The sequence below is a fragment of the Lygodium microphyllum genome, chromosome 20 (genome assembly GCF_053477565.2).
Source record: "Lygodium microphyllum isolate KBCC chromosome 20, Lygodium_microphyllum_v1.1.10, whole genome shotgun sequence".
Classification (NCBI taxonomy): domain Eukaryota; kingdom Viridiplantae; phylum Streptophyta; class Polypodiopsida; order Schizaeales; family Lygodiaceae; genus Lygodium; species Lygodium microphyllum.
In genome coordinates, this window is record NC_141154.1 from 74,531,451 (window position 1) to 74,554,994 (window position 23,544).

The following is a 23,544-nucleotide window of genomic DNA, read 5'->3' on the forward strand; positions in this document are numbered from 1 at the left end:
ACTTACTTTGGTTTTTTGTCATTCATTATGTACTTGCATTGTCCTAGATTCTTACTAATGTGTTATTCTTACTTTTGCCCTAGAAGGAGCTGTATATCCCTAGTTTAGAAGTAAAATATGCACTCTTTAAAGAGAGAGGGAAGGATTTGTGGGAGAGGGAAAGCTGTAAAGATAGAGGGAAATTAAAGGAGGAGGAAAAGAGTGAGTGGCTAAGCACTATTTACTAGACGTTATATTTATGAACACGATTGCCCAAGATTACAAGGGTGGACAAGAAGCAATGTGTAGTACACAAGTGTGAGTCATAACCACATCACCATGCTAAGCTTCATGTTTGTGGATGTGGAAGAGTAGACAAACAAGCCACCTTTTAATACATCTATCCATTGAATAAACAAGGTAATAGTCTAAGGTCGTTTTCAATGCATTAAGCCATTGTAATTTATGAACCAATGGCCTCATTAATGGTACACAACTATCTTCCTGTCATGCCAATGGGAAGTAGAAATGATTTTGAACAATATTATAGTTGATGTCCTCATGTGTCAAACTCTCTCCTTAATAATGTTTTGGAATGGGATGGTCATCTAGACATGTGTGAATTGACCCTAAGGGTGGGTTCTGATTAAAGCAAATGGTAAAGCAAAAAAAAAAAGAAAAGTATCATGGGCAGAGTATGACATGCTGAAAAAACATATGAAGTTATCATGTTTGTTGAAAGTAGACACCTATGTTTGTTGAAAAGGAACATTGCCAAAATAAAAAAGGTAGACGATAAAATTTGAATTGCCACCAAAAATCACATGTCCTTTTCCTACTGTGTGGATCACTCCTATCACACCACTAAATTTGAGCATGCTTGCTTACCTTTCTCACACCAAAACATGGTTGTGATATTGGACTTAATGCTTAAAGATGGATTAAATTTCAAGGGCAGAATAAGCAAAATGTGTCGCATCTCCTCCCTTCACTTGAGAAATGCTTGGTTGCTAGGGTGAGCCAAAAAATGGAAAAAAATAGACATGTGACCGGTGAGAAGAGGCATCCATCGGCGGGGCCTGAATCCGCCCTAAATAAATTCAATTGAAAACCAAAGGATTCTACATTCTTGAAACTTCTCAAATTTGTGACTTTGGGAGGGTAGTTGACTCTAATGTTGATTATATCTGATATTGTATTAATTATACGGGGATCTGTCTCTAATGCAGCATTTTGATTTTTATCAGCTCGACCTTTCACGTCGTTGGCAACGCTCTCACATTCATACGAAGAGTCTCTATTTTCTGTGTTTTCTTTAGACAGCATTTTGATTTTTACCAGCTCGACCTTTCACGTCGTTGGCAACGCTCTCACATTCATACGAAGAGTCTCTATTTTCTGTGTTTATTTAGACAGCGCGGCCGTCACCTGCTTCTTGCGGCTAAACCCTAACCCTAGCACAAGAACAACAGACCGGGAGCAGGCCTGATCGCTTGCTCTCCTCTCCTCACACTGGTGCTGAACACCTTTTCGGTATGGCTTCGCCTGTCGCTCTTTGTGTTTTGCATTGGTAGGTTTTTTATTGTCGGTTTTCCTGTTTAAAATTGTGCTTTAGCTCCCTGTGGCCATGGCTCTGTGGAATATATTTGTTCTTGGTAAGCGCGATCATGATTTTGTGTTGTCAGCCCTGAATACAGCTGTTTTCAATCACACATTGTGCACGTAAATTGTGACTGTTGCATTGGAAGGGTTTTACATCGCTTTTCCTGTTTTAAAATTGCACTTCAGTTCTCTTCTGCCAAAAGATTGCACGAGCACGTACTTTTGGTAAGGCCAATCAATCCAATCGCCTTTTCAGTAACGAGAGAATCATGAGTACAGCTATTGTAAATTGTGTTTTTTCAATCAGACATTGTGTTCCTAAATGATGAGCGTTGTGTTTTAGATGACCAGGAGAGAGGTGCTAGTCCGCGTTGCATGTGACAAAAATGCACAGCAGCAATTGGAGACATGTGCTAGCAAAGGACTAAAGAATGTAACTATTTTTGTTTGATTGCAAGGGTAGAGGATAAACTACGTGATAATTGCCCTAGATGAGATGAAGTGCAAATGATAGGATTGTACGAATAAGACACTATAGTTGTAGAGGGGGATCATCCAAGTATGGGAACATAGTGAAAACTGAGCACTACGGTGTATACAAGGGAGTGAAAGAAGAGTTGACACAATATTGGTTACAATCTTCTCTTATTCATAGTGTAGCTCGTGCTCCCACTAATGTGTATTAGCATTTAGCTGGAGTGTAAGTCATAAATATATAGTTGAATCAACTATAGACCTTTATTTTCCACCAATTGGCTAAATTGTGTAGCACTTGAACAATATGAAACATTTTAAAGGATTCCACGGCAGGGGACTTGAAGTCATGCGATTGGAACTCCTTTCGACTTCCTTGAGCTTCTTCTCTTTGCCTTGAGATTGAGCACCGTTGTCATATTCTTTTCTTGAAGATGTTCTAGGTTATGGGAGGTCGAACATATTAAAGTGACATCATTACAAGCATCACTTGGAAAAAGGTCTCAATAATTGTAACATGATTGACTAACAACACCAATGGACGCCATGAAATGCAAGCATTCTTGGGGCTCATTGTTTCCTATAGGTTTTACATTGAGCATTATATGCATGTTACCTATATAGTTAGGATGACAATAAAGGAGAAGGGTTTTGTTGGGACATCTTTCAAAGATATGGTGTACCTACCTAGTGATCAAAGTGTTATCTTAGCCATTCATTGCTTGCATGGTGCCGAATAGCCTTTTCTAGTCATTGCAGGTGCACATGGGACTGGAAGGCCTATTACAAGTATATGGGCTTCTATGGCCTTTGAAAATTGTTGATCAAGAAAATTTCAAAATTCAGATATATCATTGAGTGTCAAGGTATCTGCAAACTAATACAATCACAATAGGATGCATCACTTATGCCATTATAATAGGTGATAATGGCTTTAGTTTAATTATCTTTTGCACATTTACAAGGGAGGTTTTTCCATGTGACACAATTGTCGAATCATCTCACCATGAACTTGAAAGTCAAACCAGCTCTAGGATTTGATCATCAAACTTTGTTGATGCACACAAAAAGCCTCTTCAAGGTGCATTGCATGATATGAATGTATGGTACGCATTAACATGCCCTACCTCCACCCTTTCGCAAGAATCCCTCTTTGGCTTGGGGATATATGAGGAGCACGACTGCACAACTATAGGATAGGGGCATCCTTGCTTTGTTACAAGCCATGGAGGAAGTAGAATAGATGTTGAGGTAGGTGAGATCAGAGAATGCCAAAGCTAGCATTGGCAAACCCCCCAAGCATTGGTCTAGCTTAGCCATTACATAGAAGATGGTTTCAAATGAATGTGGAGCAAGGGAAGCAAAAAGATGAAGCCATTGTAAGCATAGAAAGGTGAACAAAAAAACAAGAATACATGAACTCGGGAAACGGAATTCATATATCAAAAGCACAAGAGTGTGTACAAATTTCAAAGACATGGGCTATGGGGCATGTAGTAGAGTGCTCCTAGTCTTCCTCTCTTTAGCAAGATGTGTTAGTAGATTAGTTAGCTCATGAGGGAGTTTGTGTTTGTATTATGGGCTAGGCCTAGTATTATTGTGCATTTCTGTTTTGGTGCTTGTCTATGAGCTTTTCAGTTAGCTGACCAATTATTTTATTATTATTTTATGTTGGCCGGTTTTTTTAGGCTATTGGTCTATTTATTTCGTGGCTCTTTCCTCCTCCAGTTAGTCATCACTTGCAGACTTAGAAAGCAAGTTTTGTTGGAGAGAGGGAGCTAGTGCCTATGCTCTCATAGTTGGCAATTCACTATTGTATGAGATTGTTTCATTTCTTGGTATATGGATTCCATTTCTCAAGTATATCTCCGGGTTCTCTCTTTGCTGTATTCTTTAGTCTTTCTTTTCCCTTGTGTTGTGCAAACTATTACAACAGTCTTCTATGCCTCCATTGCTGGACTCACCTTTTGACATGGCATCAGACATCTGTGTTAGGTCTTGGAGTGCTCTTCTTTGCTATTGTAGGTTTGCCAACTGTTGATTCTAATCTTCCCTGATTGTTGTTGCCCAGGTGACTTGATTCTGCAGCAAAACACCCTGTTTCCAGTCTCTCTTGATTCCATTATGATATCAACTGCTTGCGCTTTGATTTTTTTTGCTTTATTCTATTGCTGTAAGGCTTGCTTTAAATGCTTCTACTGACTATGTTTTGCTGTATAGCATCTGCATTTTCAGTTCTGTTCATGCTTTCAGGCTGGGCGACTGATTTTCTAGGCTCTATTGGCTGTTTTTGATAAGATTTTCCTTATTTTAGTACTCATTTTGGTGAATTACTGCCTTTACATTGTGTGTGAACTCTTGATAGTGTAGTCTTTGTTGTCTTTTGGCTGTACTCTCTTTATGATTCTGCTCATTATATGGGCTTTTAGTCAATGTGACTATCTGGGTGTAAAAGTCTGAGTCATCTAAGCTTTGTGGTCAATCTAACCACCCGACTAAACTTTTAATTTTTGTTGGGCATCTTGTCAGTGACGACCCAAGTATAATAATAGGGCGTTTTGGCCATTGGCCACCCTTAAATAGAAAGATGAGCATTTAATAATATTTTGAAACACTTAAATAATACAAATCGTCTTTCAAAGTACATGAGTACAAAATTAATTTAGAATCATTGAGCCAATATGTCTTGGTAACAATTGATCTACACAAGGTTTGCTACATCTACAAAAGGTTTGCTACACTAGTCTTATCGAAGAAGATATTTGGGGTGTTGAAGATGTCGAAGAACTCCCGAAGGTGGCCTCTTGAACTTGAGTAGTTGAGGGTGGGGAGAGGGAAGGCTCATACGGAGTCGAGGGTGGGCAATAGTCGCTCTCTCTTAATGAAGTGGATTATGGAAGCCGAAGTAATGGAAGGTGTCGAACATGTTAACAAATTATGTTAGTTCATGTGTGAGTCTAAGCATGTATTGTGGATTGGGCACATTATGTAGATATTTTAGGCATTTTTATTGTGCAGGATTTTATGCTTTCTAGCATTTATTGTTGCCAATGGGCCAGCATTAATGCCGGCCAACTTGACATATTTTATGGCATTATTCATGCCTATATATTCTGGGCTTCTCCTTCTCAGCTTGTCAGTTCACCACCTGGAGGTTCCGTCGAGAGGGGAGTCAATGCTAGTGCCCACGCAACCAGTGACTCACTGTTGTATGCAACAATCTCGTGTCTGATATATGAATTCCATTTATCGAGCTTACATCTGAGTTCTCATCTGTATTGTGTTCTCTCTTTCTTTTCTTTTCTCTTTTGTCTTGTGTTTTAGTGGTTTATTTCAGCACATGTTTATGCTTCCATTGCTGCACCACTTCTGACATGGTATCAGATTTCAAGATCTGTGCTCCTGCTGCATTTTCTTGTTGATTTTAGGACTGTTTTCACCCTTGCTAATCAAGCAATTGCTACTCCAACCAGGCGACTTGTTTTACGTGCGTTTTTTTACTGACATCAGCATTTGTACAACTTGTGTGTCCTTTTTAGCATGTGTTTTTGGTGTCTCTACATCTCCTCCTAGCTGGGCACTTGCATTATCAGGCCGTTTTTGCTGTTTTTGGTAGTTTTATACTGATTTTTTGACTTCTTGCAGTAGTTTTTGTCTTCTTTTGGTTAGATTTTGGATTATATTATATGTGAACTCTTGTTTTTTTCAGTCTGTGCTTGTGTTTTGGTTGTGTTTCCTCTCCAAATACCTTCTTTTCTCTACTTCTCTTCTAAATCCTCTACAGATGGCTCCTCCATGCACATCCACTAATGACAAGCTCCATGGACTTGATTATCACACATAGAGTGCGGTGATGAAGGTCTGGTTCATCTAGAAGCGGTTATAGTACGTGGTTTGCAGAGCTATTGCACATCCTTGTGAGGGAGTGGACTAGAGAGGAAGAAAGAGAAGAGAGACTATAGAAGAGAGAGAAGAGGTGCAGAAGAGAGAGACTGACGAGGAGAGAGAAAGACTAGGAAAGGAGAGAAAGACAGAAAGAGAGAGAAGGCAACCATGAAAGTTGAGAAAGAGAAAATATGAAGGAGACTTGTAATATAATGATGGCGATCCACAAATCAAGTCCCTTATACCTTTTTACTACTCTGCTGCAGGCATTACAAGGGCGATCTGATGGGATAAGGGGTAATCATTGATGTATAAAGGGTCATTGATCACATATGATATATGGGTATGATTGGGGAATGATAAAATTTAAATCTTAACCCATATTCTCTAAGAATATGAAGGTTGCAGGTAGTGGAGAGCATGCCGTCTATTGTAAATCTGAGATAACTTTATGTAGAGAACTCTAATCAAGGGGTTTGATACATAGAAATAGAGTTCTTAAGGAGTACTTTCAGTCTATGTATGGCACTCAATGCTGTCCAGAATTCAGAATAAAATCTGGTTCAAAATAGTAGGCTACTTGCAAGTTGTCTGGATTGGAATAGGCCACAATGAGTTAAATTTCAGCCAAGTTAGCTTCCAGGAGATGGGGGAACTCTTCCACAACTGTAGCTGGCCTCCAAGAAGCTTCCTCAAGTGGTAAACCCTACCACTTTATCAAATATTCCATGATGGATTGAGTATGAAGCTTCTTTTCTCTTTGGCCAATGACCGCCTCTAGAATGTATTGAATGATACCTTCTTCATCCATGGGGGGAAGCTCCTTTATGTAATCCATTGATGATCCAATAAAGGGCTTGAGCTGACTCACATGAAAGACATTGTGAATCCTAGTAGAAGGGGGTAATTCCAATCGGTATGCTAAGTCACCCACTCTCTTCATGATCGTGTAAGGCCCTTAGAATCTGAGAGCTAGTTTGTTGTTAGACCTATCTTTAAGAGTGGCATACCTAGACTTGGCACTTTCAATAAAACCAATTCCCCTTCTTGAAACTTAATGTCCCATCTCTTCGCACCAGCATAAAGCTTTATATGATCTTGAGCTTTCTTCAAATTTTGTTTTCATTGATGAAGTAAGGCCTGCTTTCGATCCAATTCTTCTTTACTTTGAGGATTAATCTTGTCATTGAAAATGACTGTCGGAAGAGGGATCTTCTATCCGTATAAATCCTCTAAAGGGGAAACTCCAATGTTGGAATGAGTGGAGTTATTGTAGGCAAACTCAGCCAAGTGTAGCCAGGAGTCCCATGCATGTTGAACATCATGGCAAAAATGCTTCAAGTAAGTTTCCAGCCATTTATTAACCCTCTCTGTTTGGCTGTCTGTGGGTGATAGGCTGTAGAGGGAGCCAATTGAGTGCCCATTGAGCTGAATATCACTTGCCAAAAGTTGCTCATGAATTTGGCATCCCTATCATGTACTATGACTTGCAATAATCCATGCAATTTAAACACATATTCCATGAACTGGCTGGCTACTTGTGATGTATACTGGACTTTTGTAGGAATAAAATGAGATGCCGTAGTAAGTCTATCCACCACTACATAAATGCTATTTTACATTTTCTTGGTGAGAGGCAAGCCCTTGATAAAGTCCATAGTGATGTGTGTCCATTTGCCTTCAGGAATGGGTAGTGGCTGTAGCAACCCACCTGGCTTTAATGTGTTGTCCTTGTTTTGTTGACATGGCACACAGCTTAAGACAAATTTCTTGACATCTCCCCAAAGGCCTTTTCAATGAAAACTTTTGGCAAATTTATCATAGGTTTTAAACACCCCCAAATGGCCAACTGTAGGTGATGAATGCATCTCCTGCATGATCTTTTACTTGAATGGGGAAGTGTATGGAATAGCAATTGAAAATTCTGCCCTGAAACCATAAGAGGCCATTTTTTAGCTGAAATGGGAAGTTCTCCTCATAATGACCTTGCTGTAATTTCTGAAAAATATGGTTGAAATTAGCATCCAACAGATAGGCCTTCTGAAGCTCATCTATCCAGTCATTGTGAAGTTCCATGATAGTTGAGACCTTGCATACCCACATTCTTGATAGGGAATCAGCCACTACATTGTCCTTCCCATGTGTATATGTGATATCAAAATCATAGTTTTGCAAAGTGGTTACCCACCTACGTTGCTTGGGAGTGAGATTAGAATGGGATAAGAAATACGTGAGTACCCTGTGGTCACTTTTGACTCTAAATCGACTACCATATAAATAATGGTGCCACTTTTTAATAACATGGAGGATTGCCAACATTTCCTAGTCATAGACATTCATCACCCTCTCATCTTTAGCAAGCATGAAAAAATCTCTATCTTACTTCATTAGCTAGAGGTATTGAAAAGAACATTAGCATGACACAAATTGTAATCTTAAAAAGATTTTTAAGTTGATATGATAAATGGGTAATCCATTCTATGCTAGAGGTTTACGGCTTTCAAATGCGATCACTGCATGTTCTTGTAAAAGTATTGCACCTATACCCCTCCCATTGGCATCACACTGTATAATGAACTCCTTGGACAAGTCAAGGCAGACTAGAATCGGGGCTGAAGTAAGTAATAGGTTCATGATGGGCTGGTTATTTGACAAAGAGCGGGTGGCTTTCGTTTGGAGCTCACATGAGGGGATACTTTGGCGATTTGGCCAAAGGAGGGATCCATGGTCATTTATGCGTTGCGGCATTGGTGACAAGCTGGTCACATGTGCTACATCAAAGGCATTGTTGACGGACATTGAGAGTTGCTATGATCTTCTCTATTTTTAGGAGCTGGTACGATTGACATCGACATTAGGTTCTCTCCGAGGCACCTTGGTGGTGGCTTGATCACCCATTGCTTGGGTATCCATGGTAACATGGTTCTACTTGGTGGTTCTTTGTTGTATGGACTATGATTAGTCATTTATCATTGTATCATTGTATTGTATCAGATCACTCATGATCTGAGAGAGAGTGTTAGCAGAGTATGTCAGTTCATGTGTGAGTCTGAGCATGTATTGTGGGCCGGGCACAATGTAGATATTTTAGGCATTTTTATTGTGTAGCATTTTATGCTTTACAACATTTATTGTTGCTAGTCGACTATCATTAATGCTGGCCGACTTGACATTTTATGGCATTATTCATGCCTATATATTTTGGGCTCCTCCTCAATTTGTCAGTTCACCACTTGGAGGTCCCGTGGAGAGAGGAGCCGGTGCAAATGCCCACGCAGCCAGTGACTCACTGTTGTATGTGACAATCTCGTGTCTGATATATGGATTCCATTTCCTGAGCATACATTTGAGTTCTCATCTATATTGTGTTCTCTCTTTTTTTTCTTCTCTTTTGTCTTGTGTTTCAATAGTTTATTTCAACACATGTTTATGCTTCCATTGCTGCACCACTTTTGACAGAACAACCCCACTGTCTCTTGAAGGAGCAGATTGTCAAGGGGATGGTAGCCAACAAACATTGTCTCTCGGTGGAGCGGAATGTAGAATTGCAGGTTGTCTAGGTGGCATTCTTGAAACTCTAGAAGAAGTAGAACCAACCTCTGTAGTGCATGGTCGTGAGGAGGTCGAGGTACCAAGTGATCCTTGTGTGGTTGGAAGGATCTTAGTGCACATTGGATGTGTCTTATTGCCTTGAGCATAAAAATCTAAAAGTCGGTGCAGAATAAACTCTATGGCCCAAGAGTGAGAGGTGGCACAATGAGTGTTTAGGGGTGAGACGCGTGCTTCGATGGTGTAGGGAGCGAAGGTCCATGTCACCAAGATTCGTTGGGTTACAATGATGTTGGAAGAGCACCCAGTGGTCTGTCCATTGCCTGTGGAGAAGTCATAGCATTGGAGTGTCAACATGTAAAAGAGAGAGAGAGAGAGAGAGAGAGAGAGAGAGAGAGAGAGGTAGCTTTGTCTCTAGATGATGCAATGGAAATGAAGGGGGAAATCAGTAAATGACGCCAAGCCCATAACCTGTCTTTACCTTCTTTGAGGACAAGATTGTTAGCTCTCTGCGCTCTTGCGCTTTGATACCATGTTAGAATAGCTTGTATGCATTGATACCATGTTAGAATATGCGACGATGCAGAGAGATAGTAGGGTTTGCAGGGAGAAACACAGAGTGCATATGGCAAACATTGAGAGAGGATAAACTTAAAAACATAAGAGAACAAGTTGTTGAATCACTAAATCATAGTATGTGGAGAAAAGTTGATACAACGGAGTTGAAGCTTAAAAGATGACTGCGTTGTCTTGTATGAATTAGATAGCAGCACATGCAGGAAATCTACACAGTGAAGGGAGTGAAATGCACTCCTCTCGGCAATGGGCTATCGAAGTAATCACTAGAAGATGAAGGACAGCTGTTGAGGGAGCGAAGCACACTCCTCTGATGCCGTCAGGGAGAAAGACAATGATCACCAGTTGTCGAGGGGGTGAAGTACAGTCCTTGGATGTTAGGAAATGAGGCTTAGGCTGCTAATGCAGATTTTGGAAGCCATAAGGTGTTGGGATAAAGGCCCGGTTTAACCTCCGTGTATAGTACATGCACATTGTACATGTGAATGCACCCTTACGTGCCCTAAGTATAAATACACTTTATTCTTTGTGTACCAACACATTGTTGGTACACTCTTATCGAATTGCACTTGACTCTGCTCTCTCTCTCTCTCTCTCTCTCTCTCTCTCTCTCTCTCTCTCTAGCCGTCGCACTCACGCTCACTTCTCGAACTTTTGTCACTCTCAGCTGAGCTCACCAACATTTGGTATCAAAGCATCAAGTTTTGTGCGCTTCCTGAGATTTGACGAGATCAACTGACAATGCTGATGACCAGCAGACAGCTGGAGGTCTTGGCAACGTGTGTGTCGGGCAGTTGTAGGCGAATAGTTTAGGCGATTGGTGGCGTGTCAGGCTCACGGCAGGTAGAAGACCACGCATGCAGGGAGCGACCAGGCTTGTTGGTCACGGGTTGGTGACGGGCTGTAAGTGGCAACTGGCGGACGGCGTCTGCAGCACCCGTGATGAGACGGTTTAGCGCATGGCCAGGAGACGCCAGCTGCACGGTCATGACCCAGGCCGAGGGGTCAACGGATCCCCCTCCCTGTCATATTTTTTCTAAAAATCAGGTTTTTCTTTAAAAATCCCTTTTATCCCCTTTCCTGTGACGGGGTTTTATGCGGGGAAGCACAGTTTCCAGATTTGTGCAAATCTGGCCTGGAGAAATGGGGGCTTCTCTCAAATTTGACATTGCTTATTCTTGTTAGTGATTTTGAAGTCAGAAATTGCAAACATTGCGTGTGGTGACCTCAATTAATTTGGGGATTTTCCAAAATTAGTCAAAATTTTACTCCTTTGAGCAAAATTTCTTGACGTTGGCTCCTAGAAATTTGGGGCTTTTCATGCATTGGCGAAGTTTTGCTTAGCTGGGTCAGATTGGTTGACATTTATGCAATTTTGGACTTGAAATTTTGGGGATTTGTGCAGAATTTGATAAATTTCTGCATGCCCGTATGGTGGCTGGTTCATGTACAAACAGCAGAGATTTATTCTTTGTTGAGAAAGAATTAAGAGTGTATTTTGCTGGTTCAACTTGTGCTTTTACGGTTTGGTGCATTTACTCTTGTGTTCGTGATAAAATGGCTGTAACTTCTTCCAGTTCAGACATCAAGATTTTGATGGAAATCAAACGGTTTGATGGTCATGGCTTTGACCTTTGGAAAGACCGTATGTAGGGCATTTTGTTTCTAAAGAATTGTGAGGATGCTTTGCAGGAAGATAAATCCACATTAATGTCTGATGCAGATTGGGCTAGAGTAAATAAAAAGGCTGTGGCTTACATAAAGATGGGTGTCACTGATGACATTTTGACAGACATTAAGGGTTTAGATATAGGTTATGTAATATGGGAGAAGCTGAAAACTACCTATGAGGTCACCACACCTGTTAATCAGGTGCATTTAATACGTAAGTTGGTGAATATGCGACTGGATGAGTCAAAGCCTGTAGTTGAGCACTTGAGTGCATCTACAGGGATTCTAAATCAGCTCAAAGATGCAAATTTGGACTTTGACGATAAGTTGAGGGCGATCTTTTTTATCATGACACTGCCCGACTCTTGGGAGCCCTTGGTAGTTTCACTCAGCAATAATTTAATGTCTCATATGATGGGGTGAGGGGTTCTATCTTGAATGAAGAAATTAGACGTATGTTTAGTGGAGAAGGAAGCAACTCAGCTTATAATGTAAGAGACAGGGCTAAAAAGAAAAATGCAAATGCAGGGCAGAGAAACAGGAGCAAGAGCAAAGCAAAGGAAAAGAGTGACATTACTTGCTATCACTGCGGTTGGAAGGGCCACAAGAAACCTGATTGCAGGTATTACAAGAAGGAACAAGAGAGAAAGAAGAATGCAGGAGATAAAAAGAAGCAGGAAGATAAGACAGATGCATCTGAGGCAACCAAAGGCAAAGAAAAGGCCAATGTGGCCTCTAGTGTGGTTATAGAGGAGCTTTTAGATACAGAGACGGATGTATTATGTGCATTTGATTATGATGCCCTTGTATGTCACATGCAGGATATGCAGATTACTAAGGCTGATGTGATTGATGCACTTTTGTCAGTGGACGATGGTGTCGCTCAGACTTGGATTGTAGAGTCTGGCACCTCTTTCCATGTAACTCCTTGCTTGGAGTGTTTTGCTATGTTCAATGTAGGCAGTTATGGAAATGTGTATCTTGAAATAATCATGCTTGCAACATTGATGGGATTGGCAATGTACACTTGTCTTTAGACAATGGTCAAGAGCTTGTTTTGAAAGATGTCAAATATGTGCTTGGCAGTAAAAAGAGTTTACTATTTGTTGGTCAACTTGACTTGCATGGCTACACCACACTATTTGGTGGTGGTTTGTGGAAAGTAAAAAAGGGTTCTATGTTGATTGCAAAAGAAACCAAGAAGGTCACTTTGTACTGTTTGCATTGTAAAGCCTTGAATGGCAAGTTTCTTGCAGTTGCTGAAATTTGCAGCTACTTGGAGTTATGGCATAAGAGATTGGGCCATATGAGCCAAAAAGAACTTGATGTCCTTACCTCTCTGAAGAGGGTTGATGGAAAAGGCTCTAAACTTGACTTTTGTAATGAGTGTCAGTTTGGAAAGCAAATAAAAAATTCCTTTTACTTTGATGACTCTCGTAAGTCCAATGTCTTGGACTTAGTGCATTTTGATGTATGTAGTATGCCCGTGTAATCGTTGGGTGGTGCTGCATATTTTATCTCCTTTATTGATGACTGTTCCAAGAAGATTTGGGTATACTTGCTGAAAAAGAAAAGTAAAGTATTTGTTGTTTTTAAAACTTTTCATGCATTTGTGACCACTCAGACAGGTAGAAAGCTAAAATGCTTGGGAACTCATGATGGGGGTGAGTTCGCATCGACTGAATTCAAGTCCTTTGTGACTTGCATGGTATTAAGAGGGAGCTTACAACCCCTTACAGCCCTTCTTCAAATGGGGTGGCTGAAAGATATAATAGGTTTTATGTGAAAGAATGCGGTGTATGCTGTCCACTACTAGTCTCCCTCATGAATTTTGGGGAGAGGCACTCAAAACTGCGGTTCACATTTGCAACCGCTCTCTAAACAGGTCCTTAAATAATGGCATCCCCGAGGAGGTTTGGTTTGGCAAATCGGCCTCATATGACCATTTACGCATATTTGGCTGTGATGCTTTTGTGCATGTTAGGGGTGAGCTGAGGAACAAACTTGACCCAAAATCCACGAAAGGCATTTTCATGTGCTATGGTGATGAGGGTAAATTTGGCTACAGAGTGTGGTTACCTCAGTCTAAGAAAATTATTCGCAGCTGTAATGCTGTGTTTAATGAGGCAAAATTGCTGAAAGGCACTTTAGCCTCTAATGAAGATCTGAAATAGGTGAATTTTCAGAGTTTGTAGCCACCTATTACTTCAGAAAATGAGCCTCATGGTGCTGTACCACAGGCTGAAATTGATGATCAGCCGGTTATTTTTGAGCCAGATAATGATGGATAGTAAATAGGAGCATAAGAGGTCATGGACAGCAAGATAGGCTTGCTGATTATGAAAATGCAGGTGTTGGAAATGAAAATGAAGGTGGTGTACAGCATGAATAGCATGCTGAAAATGGCTTACAGCAACCAATAAATGCTAAAAATAATATATCTCCATATGTAGACCCAATTCTTGAAAATGTTGATCATTGGGTACGCAGGTCTATATGCGTAAGAAGGTAACCACATAGGTTTGACCCCTCCTTGCATTATGTGATGCTTATAGATGAGGGTGAGCCTCTTACATACAAAGAGGCGAAGTCATGTGAATTCAATAGTAAGTGGAAGCTAGCTATGTAGGAAGAGATTAAATCTCTATATGCAAATGATACTTGGGATCTTGTGTCACTGCCCAAGGGAAGGAAGTCACTTCCAAACAAATAGGTGTACAAAGTAAAGACAGTTGATGGGAAACCCAAGTACAAGGCAAGACTGGTTGCCAAAGGGTATGCACAAAAGGAAGGGACTGACTTCCAAGAGGTCTTCTCACCTATTGTGAAGATGACCACTCTACGTGTGCTTTTTGCTCTCACTGCTGTCTTGGACTTAGAGCTGTATCAAATGGATATAAAAACAACTTTCTTGCATGGTGACATTGATGAGGAAATCTACATGAAACAGCCCGAGGGCTTTGTAGTTCCTGGAAAAGAGCAGATGGTGTGTAAACTAAAACATAGCTTGTATGGGTTGAAGAAAGCACCACGGCAGTGGTACGAAACGTTTGATACCTTTATGCTATCTCATGAGTTTACACGCAGCCATGCAGATCATTGCTTGTACATGAAAAAGGATATAGATGGCTGCCCCATCATTTCTTGTTTTGTATATGGATGACATGTTGCTAGTTGGGAAAAGAAAGACTAGCAAAAATCAGCTGAAATCAGCCTTTCTCCATGAAAGATTTGGGGAATGCAGAGCATATTTTGGGCATGAGGATACGTAGAGATACAATTCAGAAATTGCTGTTTTAATCTCAAGAAAGTACATTGAAAAGGTACTGGACAGATTTAACATGGCTGAAGTTAAGTCTTTTGGGGTACCCTTACCTCCTTACCTTAAGCTTAGCAAAGCCAACAGCCCAAAAGATGAGGTGGAAGCAATTGCTATGAAAGGAGTCCCTTATGCATCAGCTTGTGGCTCTCTTATGTATGCTATGGTTGCTACTCGTCCAGACATTGCTCATGCAGTGGGAGTTGTTAGCATGTTTGTGTCAAATCTTGGCAAAACACATTGGGAGGCTGTCAATTGTATTCTTTGATACCTAAAGGGTATACAAAGAAAGTGTATTTGCTATGGGCAGGGCGTACTTGATGCAGACATGGCAGGTTACTTATACACTTGCAGGTCCACTAGCGGGTATGTGTTTACAGTTGCTGGGGGGGGAGCTGTTTCTTGGTGCTCTAGGTTGCAGAACATCGTAGCACTGAGTACTAGTGAAGCTGAATACATATCAGCTGCTGAAGCTTCTGAGGAAGCTATATGGTTGAGTAGACTTGCAGAGGATCTCGGCATGTCTATGAGTACTCCAGTGTTGGGATGTAATAGCCAGAGTGCTATGTATCTGGCTAAGAATGCCATATATCATTCACGCATAAAGTATATAGATATGCGATATCACTTTATTTGACAGATTTTGGAAGATGGTCTAATCACATTGATTAAGATCAAAACACAGGACAACCTTGCAGATGTTCTCACTAAAAGTCTAAGCAAGGCTTAGGATGAGTATTGCATATGACTAGTAGGAGTTGGTTAGAGGTTCACATTGGACCTTTAAGTGGGAGGTTGTTGGGATAAAGGTCCTTTATTTACCTCCGTGTATTGTATATGTGTATTATTTAGTTGTACATGTGAATGTACCCTTACGTGCTCCAAGTATAAATACATTTTATTCTTTGTGTACCAACACATTGTTAGTACACCTAAATCATATTGTACTCTCTCTCTCTCTCTCCATCACTCTTACTCACTTGCACTCTTCTAATGTCCCTTTTGGTATTTGTTTAGCTTAATTGAAGAAAAAGTTGACGTACAATGGGATTTTCCCAATCACTTTTGGTATTCCAACTCCCCTTGTTGTCCAAAATGACCAACAAGCTGTTCCTTCACCTGCTTTGATGGAGATGGAAAATGCCCAAAGTTTATTGATTTGCTACTCTCTCCACTTGAATTTTATTGAAGACAGCTTCAGCCCTGTTGAATCCAAGTCTTGGAGCTTCCAATTTTTGGCACGCTTCTCGAGAGTGTTGCTAAACTCTAATTTTATTGTAAATTAGGGTTTACAACAGAGAAATCTGAAATTTCTCAGCCTCTGGTGATCTTAATGTTGTAATCTTTAGAGCAAGACTTGGAGATGATAGAGAATGCTTAGGAGAGAGAAAATTCAAACTTTCTTCATGAAGAATTGAAAAAAACCAGTCATTTATTGTTGTTGTCCTATCTCAATAGCTTGTAAATGCAAAGAATGGAAGAAAATCAGTCATTTATTGTTGTTGCCTTGTTTGAACAACCTATAGATGATGTCACCTGCTGTTGATTGGTCTTCTCCTATCCTTGCTTGCCTCAAAAGGCACTCCAATGGTTGCAAATTAGACCGGCAACATCTCCTTCTACTCTCTTGCAGAGTGAATGCACTAAAATGCCTCTCTTCAACCTCTAAAGACGTTTTTCAACCTTGCATGGGCATTTTAGACAAGTGGCAGCCTTCCCAAATGGTTTTTTCAGCATTATCCATAATTAAATATTAATTTTTAATCTTGAAATGTTGAAAATTAATCCAATAATTATTTTGGTGCCTTGGAAAATAATTTGGCTGGCCAATAATTAAATTGGCTAGGTAATTTTCATTCCCGAGTGTCTCTGTGCCATCTTTGACCATTGGATTGGCGTTGCGTACCATTAAACGCCACTTCTCTAATGTCACCAAGTGGCACCTAGGCCAACAATTGACACTCGATACCACCAAATAGCTGTGCGGCATAACTTATAGCAACTTTTGCCTTTGACATCTTGTGATTTCCTCGGGTCCTTGTCTCGTAAATTTACTCTAAGCCTAGTTACACCTCACATGTGCAACATTTACTTAACCATGTGATTAAAAATTAATCCACATGTTAAGTGAGGTTTTCAAAAATACATGTCCTCATGACAACATACGTGCCAGATGTGAACCATCACAGTTTCATGAGCATAAGTGGTTTTGTGCACGGCATTGGATCTCACATCCAATTGCAGGTTGATTCTCTGATAGTAGCACTCTGGGTCATGACCATGTCTCAAGGGTTGGCGTCCCATACCACCAACCCACACCATCTCGGTGTATAAATGCATCGACCAATGGGCCAAGAGTCTAAGAGCAGTGATCACACAATGAATGTGCAAAATAGGGCATTGAGTTCTATAAATAGGACTCAGCCGCCCAAACCTTGAAGTGTCTTTAGTGCATTCACACTAAGTCACTTCATGACCATACCAATGCTACTAGTGCCCATTTGGATCTCTAGGAACATAATAGTTGATGACCCGTTTCAATCTTGCAAGGTAGACCATACAAAGTGACAAATTGGTTATTTGTTGAGCCTTGGTACTAATGGTTTTGCTCGGTGACATCAACAATGAATGTCAATCTGAGTTCATTGTTGTTTTTGGCAACCGGTCTTCTAAGGGTTGGAGCTCTTGTTACAAAGTTTGCTTGAGGAAATAGATAGTGATTAACATTCTATGTGCTAGTTCTTTTTAGGAAATGGACTTTTGTAGTTGGAGTCTTGCATCTCCATCTTCTCCACAAACTATCTCGAGGTTAGTAGCCAAATTGAAATGGATAATGTTTTGAGCATATGTCTTCTATGGTCCATTTGATTGAGAGCATTATGTTTTCTAGACTCAGAATGAGTTCACTTATAACAATGCCAATCCCTTGGCTGTTAGAGTATATTTTGTTCTTGTTGATGTATGGTTTTGAGTCAAGTCCATTGATTGCCCAGAGACTCTAAGGAGTGTGTAAGCAATCCATATGTGACTTTTTGCATGATATACTAGGAATGTCAATGATATTTAGCCTTCTCCATGATCCATGTGAGCTCTCCAAAGGCATGTGGATGTACCTGAAGCTACTGAAGGTTTGTACCAAAAGACTTGGTTGTGTGTCTTCTCGCTTGGATTTTCCTTTATATAGTCGTATGCATCTAGGGTCTTATGTAAGCCATTTGAAAGAACACTTGGGGCAAGGAGAATTGATTGTCCCAATTGAGGCATCCAATACTTGGAGGATATGGTTTGTAACATTCCACCCCAACCTGCATTGTTTCTTGACCTATAGGGCTAAGTGATCTTTTGGATTGTTTGTCCCAAATAGTTGGGCAAGTGGAGGAACAACTTGGAGGTAGAGGTGATCTTACTTTGCTGCCTGCAGGGGGTCCTGTATGAAAGATTTAGTATGCTTAAAGTTGGGAGTGTACTTTGGGAACTAGAGGGGTTGATGGGAAAGGAGGATGGTGCTACTTGGTGCTCTACTACTCTCCATTGGGTTGGTTGTGTGTGAATAATTTTCCCTGTCTCGAAGAAAGATGAAGAGGAGAAAAGTCTTTTTGGGGAGGGGTATGTGTTGGGCCTTGGTCTTGTTACCAATGGTAATGGTAAATCACTAACTGGTAGAAAACAGCAAGAACTCAACCGGCAGACGCAGAAAAGAGAAAAGAATTTGTGCAAAGTGTACATTTTGAAGAGCTTGGGCTTGCTTATGCATGCAAGGATGGAAGGAAATCACAGTAGGGAACTGTAAGTGAACCATAATCTGGAATGGTAATTTGCTACAATAATTATAATCTGTCTCTATCTGTCTCTCACCCTTTCTCTAGCTCTGCCTTTATCCAGAGTTATAACTGTGAGAGAGGACGGCAGGATCGAAGCTCACACAGAAAACAGTAGACAGTCTGAGAGTGAAGCACGATACCCAATGCAATAGCTGAAAGAGTGTAAACTGAAAGTACAAGGTACAACCCATAAACCTTAGGGTTGTAGGGGGTGTTCACACCCGAACACGGTAAGTGCCTGTAAGTGTGTGTCATAAGCACATACGAAATAATACCATAAGTCTGGGGGAAAAACCCTCTCCTACCGAGAGTAAAAAGTGCCCCAGTGTCCTGATGATCACCGACACTCCTATGTGAGCGTAGGCGTAAGTCAGGCGTGAGTGAAATACCCAACAAACCCCCCTGGAGTGAAGAGTGATCAAGAGTACAAGGACCATTCACCACCAAAAGAGATCAAATTTAAAGCATTGTGAAATGCTTCAAATTTGTCATGAGGAAGGGCTTTGGTGAAGATATTTGCTACATTATTGGTGGTAGGACAATAGACAAGGTTGATATCACTTGCATGTAGCCTCTCTTTGACAAAGTGATAATATATCTCAATACGTTTCGTGCGTGCGTGAAACACTGGGTTCCGTGCCACTGCAATGGCACTCTGACTGTCAGTGAACAAAGGAGTAGGCTCCGCAACAGATACATCGAAATCAGCCAGCAAGCGTCTAATCCATGCGCATTCAATTGTGGTAGTGAAAGCTGCCTTGTGTTCAGCTTCACATGATGATGTGGCAACAGTGGACTGTTTCTTGCTAAGCCAAGATATGCAAGACGAGCCAAGAAAGAAACAATTGCCACTAGTGGAGTAATGTGAATCATAATCACTAGCCCAATCAGAATCATTGTAAGCATGTAACTGCAGTGGTCTCCCCTTGGCATAAAACAATCCAAGAGATCTAGTACCGTGCAAGTAATGGAAGACACGCTTAATAGCTTGCCAATGTGACATGTGTGGCTGATGCATATATCTGCTCAGGGCTCAAACTGCAAACTGTATGTCCGGCCTAGTGTTGCATAAGTAAATAAGACATCCAATTGCTGGAGCAAATGCGTGTATATCAAACAAATCACTATCATCATGTAATGACAGTTTTAGTCCAGGTTCCATTGGTGTACAGATTGGCTTGCAATCTTGTAAGCCAAACTTCTCAAGAAGTTTACCAATGTATCTTGACTGTGATAACCCAATATCTCTAGCATCATGTATGAACAACCTAAGTAATAATGCAAAGACCCCAAGTTTGACATGTCAAAAGTTTGCTGCAAATTTTGTTTAAATGCTGAAATCTGATTAGCATGTGTCCCTGTAAGCAAGAGATCATCAACATAAAGACAAATGATCAGCATGGATCCCCCCTCTTTACATACGTAAAGGGTAGACTCAGATGAGCTGTTTATGAACCCTTGGCTAAGCAAGAAAGCTTCTATCTTTGCATACCAAGCTGTAGGAGCTTGTTTCAACCCATATAAAGCTTTTTTCAGCTTGCAAACCAAGTGTTCCAAGTCCTCAACTGCAAAACCAATGGGCTGCTGTACATATACTTCCTCATGAAGTTCCCCATGTAAAATGCAGTTTTAATATCCAATTGATGCACAATCCATCCATAATGAGCAGCTAAAGCAACCACAGACCTGATGGTCGTCATGTGGGAAGTAGGAGTAAATGCCTTTGGCTACAAGCCTTGCCTTGTATTTGTCAATGGATCCATTTGCATTCTGTTTCAGCTTGTAGACCCATTTTGTTCCAATGGCTTTCTTCCCAAATGGCAAAGACACCAAATCCCATGTTTGATTCTTAGTGATAGAATCCAATTCAGCTTTCATTGCTGCCATCCAATGCACACTCTGTTGTGCATCCTCAAAACATTCAGGCTCCTCACGAACTCCATGGTACGTGCAATATTATGCATACGAGCTTACCTTCTAGTATGACCAGCCATGGGTGCATCTAGATGACTCTCTCTCATAGTTTGTAAATACCATCTAGGCATTTGTCTTGCCTCTTGACTGTGCATAAGCTCTTACTGAATTTCAGTTTCAGCACTTTGCTGAATATTCAGATCAGCCAATGGCTGATTTTTTGCATTTTCCAAAGGAGCAGTTGGCTGAACATTGAGTTCACTTGCTGGAACTCCAACTGAATCACCAAATGTAATGGGTAGTAGCCCTTCAAATACATCATGGGCAGCTTGATATGTGTCTAAATCAGCCAAGGACAAATCTGATTTTTCATCAAATAGTACATCCCTATTGACAAACACCTTTTTAGAAACAGGATCATAGAGTTTGTAGCCTTTGCTTTCACTGCTATAACCCACAAATTATGCATTTAACAGCCTTGTCATCCAACTTTTTCTGAGTGCCTTTGGAATATGTGCATATGCAAGGCACCCAAAGGTACGAAAGTGTCCAACATAAGGTTTCCGGCTGTTCCAAGCCTCAAAAGGTGTATCAAAACAGTCTTTTTGTGATTGTAGCTGCAGTACATATGCCAACGTCCTAAAAAAACATAAAAGCCCCAAAATGTTTGATAAATTTGGCCGGAAATTTGCATCCAATGTGTCCGAGACACGTTTCTGAATGCTGTGTCCGTTGCATAGGAACCCCCTCTTCCAGAAATTTATTTTTGGAATAAAAAGATAGTTAAAAAAAACTAATGTAATGATTGCCTGTCGTTGACCATTGGCGCGTGTTAGGTCAGAGGGGTGGTCAGCTTGGTGTTGACGAGTGACGGGCAGTGTGGCAATGGACGTGGCACAGGGGCGGATAGGAGGCGTCGAACGCTTGAGGTTGACGTGGTAGGAGTTGGAGAGTTGACGAGGCCTGAACAAAGACGTTGCAGGGCAGAACGCTGGCGATTGCTGGCGGCGTTGAAGGCATGCACAGGCGAGGCGTGCAACAGTTTGGTAGGTGGCGCAGCACAAGGGGTGGGCACTAGTCTAGGCGGGCGCTGGTCTCAGGGCAGGAAGTTGTAGGGGCGAGGTTAGGCGGCTCTAGGAAGCGGGTTGAGCTGCTGTAGGTAGTGCTGAAACTGACTGGGGGGGTAATGGTGACAGGGAATAGTGTTGGATTGAGCCAGAAGCTCCGCATTCCATGTCCTAGGTGCCTGTTTCAGTCCATATAAATCCTTTTTCAGCTTACATACATGTCTAGGAAAGTCCAGGTGAACATAGCTATCAGGTTGCTCCATATATACTTCCTCAACCAAATCACTGTTCAAGAAAGCATTCTTGACGTCCATTTGCCATAATTTCCAACCTTTGCATGTTGCCAAAGCAATGATAGTTCTGACTGTTTCCATTTTAGCCACTGGACTAAAAGTCTCTCATAGTCAAGGCCATATTGTTGTGTATATCCTTTTCCAACCATACTTGCCTTATAGAGTTCTAATGAACCATCTGACTTGCACTTAACCTTGTACACCCATTTGCAGCCAATGGGGACTTTTCCTTGAGGCAACTCAACCAATTCCCATGTCTCATTTTCAGCCAGGGCTGCATACTCCTCATCCATGGCAGCACACTAATTATCATCTGTAACTACATCATCAAACTTTTTAGGTTCTTTGTAACCTATCACACTAGCTATATATGCATAATAGCGGCCTGAATAACCAGTGTATGTAAACCTGTCAACTGGTTTTTTGACACTCTCATATTTGCGTAACTGTGGCTCACTCTGAGCTTGCTTCTCATGAGACAGTACATAACGACTCTGCCTTGCTCTCCAGGCGTCATAATAGACGGAATGCCCAACTCACTATCCAAACTGTTGCTGTTAGATGACTCATAACCTGCTGTAAGTGGACCTCTCACATCCTCAAGCATATTTTCTTTTCCCTTATCCAATCACCCCCTCACTGACATATCCATGTCAGTGGATGTAGGAGTACGACTCCGCAAGTGTCCTGACCAAGGACTTACTATAGGTGACCCATTTGTGAGAGAGGACGATAGGATTGAAGCTCGGCACAGAAAACAATAGACAGTCTGAGAGTGAAGCACGACATCCAATGCAATAGTTGAAAGAGTGTAAACTGAAAGTACAAGGTACAACGCTTAAACCTTAGGGTTGTGGGGGGTGTTCACACCCGAATACGGTAAGTGCCTGTAAGTGTGTGTCATAAGCACATATGATATAATACCGCAAGTTTGGGGGAAAAAGCCTCTCCTACCAAGAGTAAAAAGTGCCCTAGTGTCCTATTGATCACCGACACTCCTATGTGAGCGTAGGCGTAAGTGAGGCATGAGTGAAATACCCAACAATAACTTATGAATACTATGAGAGTGTGCAAACTTGCCCACAAATAGGCTCCAAAGGACTAATCTAGATAAGAGATCAGAAATGATGTGATGTGATAAATTAGCTGGTCTAACCTTTGGTCTGACTGGACCTGCATAGGGTCCACTGTCCAACTGATTTGTGTGAATCTGACAGGATGAGCCTGCCTGACTGTTCATGCCCTGCTATGCAAGATTTGTAATGTGAGCTTGTGGGAACTTGCCCACAAACAGGCTCCGAAAGAGTAATCTGAATAACTGACTAGAAATGGTGTGATAAATTAGCCGGTCTGACCTCTGGTCCAACTGGACCTGCATATGGTCCAACTGATTT

The 23,544-nt window shown here is 41.1% G+C and overlaps 1 protein-coding gene across 1 annotated transcript in view; it reads left to right on the forward strand.

Moving 5' to 3' along the window:
• The first annotated feature begins 1,205 nt into the window (after positions 1-1,205).
• The window catches only part of PP5.2 (protein phosphatase 5.2), a 49,109-nt gene continuing 26,770 nt past the window's right edge, over positions 1,206-23,544 (forward strand). The window contains exon 1 of the mRNA XM_087701567.1: positions 1,206-1,512. The gene's annotated coding sequence lies outside the window, so the exon portion shown is untranslated. The remainder of the gene's footprint in view (positions 1,513-23,544) is intronic.